The 7500-nt window shown below is 55.8% G+C and overlaps 3 non-coding genes across 3 annotated transcripts in view; all 3 read right to left on the bottom strand.

Moving 5' to 3' along the window:
* Positions 1 to 1458, bottom strand: part of LOC126112106 (large subunit ribosomal RNA) — a 4222-nt gene extending 2764 nt beyond the window's left edge. The window contains exon 1 of the ribosomal RNA XR_007524316.1: positions 1 to 1458. This exon is cut by the window's left edge and continues 2764 nt beyond it. This is a non-coding gene — a ribosomal RNA (large subunit ribosomal RNA).
* A 189-nt stretch (positions 1459 to 1647) lies between these two features.
* On the bottom strand, positions 1648 to 1802 carry LOC126112101 (5.8S ribosomal RNA). The gene has a single exon (XR_007524311.1). It is a non-coding gene; the product is annotated as a 5.8S ribosomal RNA (ribosomal RNA).
* Positions 1803 to 2155: 353 nt separating this feature from the next.
* LOC126112104 (small subunit ribosomal RNA) lies at positions 2156 to 4064 on the bottom strand. The gene has a single exon (XR_007524314.1). It is a non-coding gene; the product is annotated as a small subunit ribosomal RNA (ribosomal RNA).
* Between the last annotated feature and the right edge of the window lie 3436 nt (positions 4065 to 7500).

Below are 7500 nucleotides of genomic sequence, written 5' to 3'. Positions count from 1 at the left end.
CCCACTTGGCACTCCGATCCGAGTCGTTTGCTCGCGGCTTCAGCATATCAAGCAAGCCGGAGATCTCACCCATTTAAAGTTTGAGAATAGGTTGAGGTCGTTTCGGCCCCAAGGCCTCTAATCATTCGCTTTACCGGATGAGACTCGTACGAGCACCAGCTATCCTGAGGGAAACTTCGGAGGGAACCAGCTACTAGATGGTTCGATTAGTCTTTCGCCCCTATACCCAGCTCCGACGATCGATTTGCACGTCAGAATCGCTACGGACCTCCATCAGGGTTTCCCCTGACTTCGTCCTGGCCAGGCATAGTTCACCATCTTTCGGGTCCCAACGTGTACGCTCTAGGTGCGCCTCACCTCGCAATGAGGACGAGACGCCCCGGGAGTGCGGAGGCCGCCGCCCCGTGAAGGGCGGGGAAGCCCCATCCTCCCTCGGCCCGCGCAAGGCGAGACCTTCACTTTCATTACGCCTTTAGGTTTCGTACAGCCCAATGACTCGCGCACATGTTAGACTCCTTGGTCCGTGTTTCAAGACGGGTCGTGAAATTGTCCAAAGCTGAAGCGCCGCTGACGGGAGCGATTATTCCGCCCGAGAGCATCCCGAGCCAACAGCGGCGCGGGTCCGGGGCCGGGCCAGGTAGGTCCGTCATCCGGGAAGAACCGCGCGCGCTTGCCGGGAGCCCGAGCGCCCAAAGGGGCGAATCGACTCCTCCAGATATACCGCCGAGCAGCCAGCCAGGACACCGGGGCTCTGCCCAACAGACGCGAACCGAGGCCCGCGGAAGGACAGGCTGCGCACCCGGGCCGTAGGCCGGCACCCAGCGGGTCGCGACGTCCTACTAGGGGAGAAGTGCGGCCCACCGCACACCGGAACGGCCCCACCCCGCGGCGAGTGGAAAGGCAACCGGACACGACCCCGCCGCGGATTGCTCCGCGCGGGCGGCCGGCCCCATCTGCCGAGGGCGGGAGCCAGTGGCCGGATGGGCGTGAATCTCACCCGTTCGACCTTTCGGACTTCTCACGTTTACCCCAGAACGGTTTCACGTACTTTTGAACTCTCTCTTCAAAGTTCTTTTCAACTTTCCCTCACGGTACTTGTTCGCTATCGGTCTCGTGGTCATATTTAGTCTCAGATGGAGTTTACCACCCACTTGGAGCTGCACTCTCAAGCAACCCGACTCGAAGGAGAGGTCCCGCCGACGCTCGCACCGGCCGCTACGGGCCTGGCACCCTCTACGGGCCGTGGCCTCATTCAAGTTGGACTTGGGCTCGGCGCGAGGCGTCGGGGTAGTGGACCCTCCCAAACACCACATGCCACGACAGGCGGCAGCCTGCGGGGTTCGGTGCTGGACTCTTCCCTGTTCGCTCGCCGCTACTGGGGGAATCCTTGTTAGTTTCTTTTCCTCCGCTTAGTAATATGCTTAAATTCAGCGGGTAGTCTCGCCTGCTCTGAGGTCGTTGTACGAGGTGTCGCACGCCACACCGCCAGCCGGCTGTGCACGCTACCGAGAAAGTACCGGTATGCGAACCGCCAGGCGACGGGCGCGCATCGCACGTTTAAGGAGACGCGGCCGGCCCCACAGGCGGCCACGACACTCCCAGGTCTCCGAAGGCGGGACAAACGCCGCGCGCTTCAGTATACGTAGCCGACCCTCAGCCAGACGTGGCCCGGGAACGGAATCCATGGACCGCAATGTGCGTTCGAAACGTCGATGTTCATGTGTCCTGCAGTTCACATGTCGACGCGCAATTTGCTGCGTTCTTCATCGACCCACGAGCCGAGTGATCCACCGTCCTGGGTGATCTTTTTTGTTTAGTTTCCACTGTCTCTTTCAAAACAGTTGCATAGGCGGGACTGAGGCGTTTGACGGCCCCTGTTCCAGCGTTCTGTGTCCAACGGCCTCACGGCCGATGGGCGTCGTACGGCTCCACACCGGAGCGGACAGGCACTCGGGCGAAAGTCATTCAAAACCGGCGCCAGGCGCCAGGTGCCGCAGGCCAGCCGCTCCAGAGCTTCAGCGCTCGTACCACACAACATTTTGTCCGTTAGTTTTGAGAGGCACGCGTGGTTCCGCACGCGGCGCACGGCTGCTGCCGTACAGGTAGCGTGTTGCGCGACACGACACGCACATCGAAAGACATGCAGTCTAGTCGGTAATGATCCTTCCGCAGGTTCACCTACGGAAACCTTGTTACGACTTTTACTTCCTCTAAATGATCAAGTTTGGTCATCTTTCCGGTAGCATCGGCAACGACAGAGTCGATGCCGCGTACCAGTCCGAAGACCTCACTAAATCATTCAATCGGTAGTAGCGACGGGCGGTGTGTACAAAGGGCAGGGACGTAATCAACGCGAGCTTATGACTCGCGCTTACTGGGAATTCCTCGTTCATGGGGAACAATTGCAAGCCCCAATCCCTAGCACGAAGGAGGTTCAGCGGGTTACCCCGACCTTTCGGCCTAGGAAGACACGCTGATTCCTTCAGTGTAGCGCGCGTGCGGCCCAGAACATCTAAGGGCATCACAGACCTGTTATTGCTCAATCTCGTGCGGCTAGAAGCCGCCTGTCCCTCTAAGAAGAAAAGTAATCGCTGACAGCACGAAGGATGTCACGCGACTAGTTAGCAGGCTAGAGTCTCGTTCGTTATCGGAATTAACCAGACAAATCGCTCCACCAACTAAGAACGGCCATGCACCACCACCCACCGAATCAAGAAAGAGCTATCAATCTGTCAATCCTTCCGGTGTCCGGGCCTGGTGAGGTTTCCCGTGTTGAGTCAAATTAAGCCGCAGGCTCCACTCCTGGTGGTGCCCTTCCGTCAATTCCTTTAAGTTTCAGCTTTGCAACCATACTTCCCCCGGAACCCAAAAGCTTTGGTTTCCCGGAGGCTGCCCGCCGAGTCATCGGAGGAACTGCGGCGGATCGCTGGCTGGCATCGTTTATGGTTAGAACTAGGGCGGTATCTGATCGCCTTCGAACCTCTAACTTTCGTTCTTGATTAATGAAAACATACTTGGCAAATGCTTTCGCTTCTGTTCGTCTTGCGACGATCCAAGAATTTCACCTCTAACGTCGCAATACGAATGCCCCCGCCTGTCCCTATTAATCATTACCTCGGGTTCCGAAAACCAACAAAATAGAACCGAGGTCCTATTCCATTATTCCATGCACACAGTATTCAGGCGGGCTTGCCTGCTTTAAGCACTCTAATTTGTTCAAAGTAAACGTGCCGGCCCACCCAGACACTCAATAAAGAGCACCTTGGTAGGATTTCAACGGGGTCCGCCTCGGGACGCACGAACACGCACGAGGCGGTCGCACGCCTTCGGCTCGCCCCACCGGCAGGACGTCCCACGATACATGCCAGTTAAACACCGACGGGCGGTGAACCAACAGCGTGGGACACAAATCCAACTACGAGCTTTTTAACCGCAACAACTTTAATATACGCTATTGGAGCTGGAATTACCGCGGCTGCTGGCACCAGACTTGCCCTCCAATAGATACTCGTTAAAGGATTTAAAGTGTACTCATTCCGATTACGGGGCCTCGGATGAGTCCCGTATCGTTATTTTTCGTCACTACCTCCCCGTGCCGGGAGTGGGTAATTTGCGCGCCTGCTGCCTTCCTTGGATGTGGTAGCCGTTTCTCAGGCTCCCTCTCCGGAATCGAACCCTGATTCCCCGTTACCCGTTACAACCATGGTAGGCGCAGAACCTACCATCGACAGTTGATAAGGCAGACATTTGAAAGATGCGTCGCCGGTACGAGGACCGTGCGATCAGCCCAAAGTTATTCAGAGTCACCAAGGCAAACGGACCGGACGAGCCGACCGATTGGTTTTGATCTAATAAAAGCGTCCCTTCCATCTCTGGTCGGGACTCTGTTTGCATGTATTAGCTCTAGAATTACCACAGTTATCCAAGTAACGTGGGTACGATCTAAGGAACCATAACTGATTTAATGAGCCATTCGCGGTTTCACCTTAATGCGGCTTGTACTGAGACATGCATGGCTTAATCTTTGAGACAAGCATATGACTACTGGCAGGATCAACCAGGGAGCTGCGTCAACTAGAGCTGAGCAGCCGGCCGCCCGGGAGTGTGTCCCAGGGGCCCGCGCGAACACGCAAGCGTCCGCTCAATTATTCTGCAAACAGGAGGAGGCTGAGCTCCCCTGCACAATACACCTCGAAACCCTCTCAGGTCCCGGCGGCGCGCAGCGCCGTCCTAAGTACTTGGTCGGGTTCGAGAGAGGCGCAATCGCCCGGAGTTAGGCGAGTAGACGCTTTAGGTGCGACCACCCGTGCTCCCAACTGAGCTTGCCGCTGCCGACAGAGGCCCGGGAGCGTGCTGTCGTGGCATTGCCGGCGGGAGACAACACGCGCCACCTACGGTGACCGGCAGCTCCAACGCCAGCGCCACAGAAGGGCAAAGGCCCCACGTGGGTGCCGAAGCGAACTCTCCCAGCACAGCGCACGTGCCAACACGTCTGCACAACTGCGATACAAACCACCAGCGAGAACCGCTGGGGCGACCGAGCAGCAGACGGCGTCGCGGCGCCGAGTGCCGGGCGGCGGCGCATCCTCAACGCACACAGTCCTCAGTCGGACCAGCACACTGCAGATGTCCACCGCGCTTCGCACCGGGCCCGCGAGGACCCACTTTGGCCGCCCGGCGCCGCGCGCAGGGTGCCCCGGCGCGCAGCTGCGCCGCCTGCCGCGTCCGTCGGCCGGCGCGCCTGCCACTGGGCGCCCCCACCAGCCGGCTGTAGCGCGTGCGCCCACGCACCGCGCGGCCAGCACGCCGGGCGGCCCCCCCTCACCGGCCGGGGACGGTCCCACCCAGCCACCGCCGCGTATCGCTTCACACACAGATTTGCCCTTACTGATTTACCTCCAGCAACAACAACCGCACCACAATGGGTTTACCAGTTGTTCATTTGCGTTGCGTCACGTCACCAGCAAACGTAGACGTCCATCCCAGTTTGCAAATGCAACGATTATTGCATACCTGTCTGTTAGGTGTCACGACACACTACGTCTGCCCACATACACGCAACAAAATGTGCACGACTAGAGAACACGTGGGAGGTGGCCCCCTACGTATGCGATGTCCATTACGAGACCGACTGTCAACCAGCATCTGTACCATGTCGCAGATGTGGAACGCGGTGCACCATGCTATCACACTGTGTGAGAAGAGACGACTACGTTTGAATACACGCGCCACTACATCAACAGACGGCTCATGCTGATCGCCATCCAGGGCGTCCGTTACTCCCACACGTCTCTATGGCGTACCACACTGCAATGTAGCTGTTATGGGGAGACGGCACGTGGCTGAGTGCACAACATTTGGACCGTATGGTTCGCTGTTGTTGGGCGCAGTCGTACGGTCACACATGTGCCACAGCGTATCATTCAGTACATACGGACCTATGTGCAGTACAATGTGAGGATTAAGCTTACGATATCAGCGGACAGTGGACACAGGCCGTACCACGACGTAGACTGAGCGCTTCGACATGCGAATGCCAGTGAACAGCTGCGAAGGGCATTGAACACGCAAGCACCTGAACGACCAGCGTGCGAAGGCAGGGTGGAGGGGGGGGGGGCGATGTACATCCTGCAGTTGTCCACATTACAGTGTACAGCGGGAGCATGTAAAAAGTAAGCAACACTTGCGAAGTGTTCAACATGAAACGACACACAAGAGGGTGGGCGGTGCGAGTAGCGAACTATATTCAGAGGGTTGTGGTTAGACAACACTAGATTAATGTAACGTGTCATATGCCAATTACAGAGCAGGTTAAGGCACAACGTGGGTTAGGTTAAGGCACAACGTGGGTTAGGTTAAGGCACAACGTGGGTTAGGTTAAGGCACAACGTGGGTTAGGTTAAGGCACAACGTGGGTTAGGTTAAGGCACAACGTGGGTTAGGTTAAGGCACAACGTGGGTTAGGTTAAGGCACAACGTGGGTTAGGTTAAGGCACAACGTGGGTTAGGTTAAGGCACAACGTGGGTTAGGTTAAGGCACAACGTGGGTTAGGTTAAGGCACAACGTGGGTTAGGTTAAGGCACAACGTGGGTTAGGTTAAGGCACAACGTGGGTTAGGTTAAGGCACAACGTGGGTTAGGTTAAGGCACAACGTGGGTTACGTTAAGGCACAACGTGGGTTACGTTAAGGCACAACGTGGGGTTACGTTAAGGCACAACGTGGGTTACGTTAAGGCACAACGTGGGTTACGTTAAGGCACAACGTGTGTTAGGTTAAGGCACAACGTGGGTTAGGTTAAGGCACAACGTGGGTTAGGTTAAGGCACAACGTGGGTTAGGTTAAGGCACAACGTGGGTTAGGTTAAGGCACAACGTGGGTTACGTTAAGGCACAACGTGGGTTACGTTAAGGCACAACGTGGGTTACGTTAAGGCACAACGTGGGTTACGTTAAGGCACAACGTGGGTTACGTTAAGGCACAACGTGTGTTAGGTTAAGGCACAACGTGGGTTAGGTTAAGGCACAACGTGGGTTAGGTTAAGGCACAACGTGGGTTACGTTAAGGCACAACGTGGGTTACGTTAAGGCACAACGTGGGTTACGTTAAGGCACAACGTGGGTTACGTTAAGGCACAACGTGGGTTACGTTAAGGCACAACGTGGGTTACGTTAAGGCACAACGTGGGTTACGTTAAGGCACAACGTGGGTTACGTTAAGGCACAACGTGTGTTAGGTTAAGGCACAACGTGGGTTAGGTTAAGGCACAACGTGGGTTAGGTTAAGGCACAACGTGGGTTAGGTTAAGACACAAATTGCGTTACAAATTGCGTTACATTGCGGTACAAATTGCGTTACATTGCGGTACAAATTGCGTTACATTGCGGTACAAATTGCGTTACAAATTTGGTTAGGTTAAGGTGCAAAATGGGTTGGATTACAGTACACAACATGGTAAGAGATAGTGTGTTTGGGGGGGGGGGGGCAGGTTCGTTGGTAGTGATCATTGTAAGTGAATGTCTGAGGCAGCGTCAGTATGTCACAGCAGTTCTGTCTCGTCAGGATGCGCTTTTCGCTCGTGACTGGAGGCGCGCCGCGTCTGTGGTTGCGGCAAGGGAGTGGCAGACCTGTGTGATTCATTCCTGCCATTGTTTCTGTGCCGTAACAGGAGGCAGTGTGGTGGTGTTGGGTGCACCCCTGTGTAGGACATGTGTGGGTGTTGGTGGCTTATCTGAGCAATTGTGGATGTTGGACGGGTGGGATATTCTATTTTATAATTGGACCCCCTGGTGTGGTTATCATAGTGTGGATGGTGTACTGTGGCGGAGAGGATGCACCGGACGTTGGTCCATGCTGGTGCTTACATATCGTATCTGTGTCTGTTACAGGCAGAGAGTAATGTGTGATGGAGTGTCTCGCTGAGGTGTGGTTCATATTGTGTGCACAGACTTACAGCATGTATAGGGACAGCGGGAATTTGGCATATTGGATATAACTCGTC

The sequence above is a fragment of the Schistocerca cancellata genome, unplaced genomic scaffold (genome assembly GCF_023864275.1).
Source record: "Schistocerca cancellata isolate TAMUIC-IGC-003103 unplaced genomic scaffold, iqSchCanc2.1 HiC_scaffold_131, whole genome shotgun sequence".
NCBI classification, from domain to species: domain Eukaryota; kingdom Metazoa; phylum Arthropoda; class Insecta; order Orthoptera; family Acrididae; genus Schistocerca; species Schistocerca cancellata.
Note: the sequence above shows the minus strand (reverse complement) of the source record. Positions and strands in the feature narration are given on the sequence as shown.